Source organism: Grampus griseus (assembly GCF_964374135.1).
Source record: "Grampus griseus genome assembly, chromosome: 10".
NCBI lineage: Eukaryota > Metazoa > Chordata > Mammalia > Artiodactyla > Delphinidae > Grampus > Grampus griseus.
In genome coordinates, this window is record NC_139004.1 from 37,127,153 (window position 1) to 37,129,171 (window position 2,019).

General features: G+C 47.5%; 1 pseudogene across 1 annotated transcript; it reads left to right on the forward strand.

Moving 5' to 3' along the window:
• The first annotated feature begins 757 nt into the window (after positions 1–757).
• On the forward strand, positions 758–1,565 carry LOC309828232 (small ribosomal subunit protein eS4-like; annotated as a pseudogene). Its single transcript has one exon. The product of its transcript is annotated as a small ribosomal subunit protein eS4-like (transcript).
• The last annotated feature ends 454 nt before the right edge of the window (positions 1,566–2,019 follow it).

Sequence of the window (2,019 nt, forward strand, 5' to 3'; positions counted from 1 at the left end):
ATTCTGTTGGCTAGCAGCAGCAGCATATGATTTAACCCAGTGTCTAGCCTTAATTACTTTCTCCATCTTTTGTTAACCCTATAACAGAGTTAGAACCAGCCTCAGCCATAAACCAATTTCCGTTTTTGGCCACTCATATGTAATCTGTAATATATTGAAGGCCTACTGGATAACAGACATGTGCTGTGTGTTGAGAAACAAATATGCATAAGACAAAGTGCTGTCCTTGGAAGCTGGTCTTGGGAGCTAGTGGGGGCTGGGAGGGGAGCAAGGAGGAAGGGATATGTAAGAAGAGCCCACCAGGGCTCTGCCCACCAGGCCCTAAACTCCCGAGGAGGAGGAGCTGGGTCTGTTTTTGCTTTCCTTATCCCAGCACCCAGCAGAGCACAGGGTAGGTAGCTGGCATTCAGTATACATTGAGTAGATAAATGATTAAATAATTGAATGTCTGGTGTGGAGGAAAGGGGAAAAGGTTCTGGAGTGAGGCTATTGGTCAGGGCAGGCTTCACAGAGGAGAACAGCAGTTGAGGGCCTCTTTTTTGAGGATTAATTTCACCAAAGTGAAACTCTAGCCCAGAGAGGCTGTTTGTTGGCTTCCTGACTCATAAAGAACAGTTGGGCAAGGTCGGGGGTGACACTTAGGAATGATCTGGGGGCAGATTTGAGTGGGTGAAGTTTGGGGGTCCCTCTGATAAGCCCTGGACAATGGGTATCTTCAAAATAAGGCAAAGCGGCTCTTTTCATGCCTAGTGCAGTCATGGCTTATGGTCCCAAGAAGCACCTGAAGCGCGTAGCAGTTCCAAAGCATTGGATGCTGGATAAACTGACTGGTTGGTGTGTTTGCTCCTTGTCCATCTATTGGTCCCCACAAGCTGAGGGAATATCTCCCCCTAATCATTTTCCTAAGGAACAGACTTAAGTATGCCCTAACAGGAGATGAAGTAAAGAAGATCTGCATGCAGCGTTTCATTAAGATTGATGGCCAGGTGCACACTGATTATAACCTACCCTGCTGGTTTTATAGAAGTCATGAGCATTGACAAGACTGGAGAGAATTTTTGTCTCATCTATGACACCAAGGGTCGCTTTGCTGTTCATCATATTATACCTGAGGAGGCCAAGTATAAGTTGTGCAAAATGAGAAAGATCTTTGTGGGGACAAAAGGAGTCACTTATCTGGTGACCCATGATGTTCGCACCATCTGCTACCCTGATTCCCTCATCAAGGTGAATGACACAATTCAAATTGATTTGGAGACTGGCAAGATTAATGATTTCATCAACTTTGACGCTGGTAACCTGTTCATGGTGACTGGAGGTGCTAATGTGGGAAGAATTGGTCACCAACTAGAAGGGACATTCCTCGTTCTTTTGATGTAGTTCATGTGAAAGATGATAATGGCAACAGCTTTGCCACCCGGCTCTCCAACATTTTCATTACTGGCAAAGGCAACAAATCATGGATCTGTCTTCCCCATGGAAAAGGTATCCTCCTTACCATTGCTGAGGAGAGAGACAAGAGACTGGCGGCCAACAGAGCAGTGGATAAAATGATCTCTAGGTGACATGATTGGAAAAGTCTTTGTACTTAATTAAAGATAATACCACATTAGGGCTTCCCTGGTGGCGCAGTGGTTGAGAGCCCGCCTGCCAATGCAGGGGACACGGATTCGTGCCCCGGTCCGGCAAGATCCCATATGCCACGGAGCAGCTGGGCCCGTGAGCCATGGCCGCTGAGCCTGCGCGTCCGGAGCCTGTGCTCCGCAATGGGAGAGGCCGCAACAGTGAGATGCCCACGTACCGCAAAAAAAATAAAAAAGATAATACCACATTAAAAATAATAAGGCAGAGGGTCTCTGAGTTGAGACAAAGGAAGAAAAGGGAGAATGGCTAGTGAAGACTGCCAAGGAGAAGTTAGGTGCAGAGTGCAGCTGTTGTGGGGGAAAGGCCACTCCCCCAACCCTGTCCCAGACTTTGGTACACCCTGGACAGTCCAGGTTCTGCACCCTGCTGGTGCAG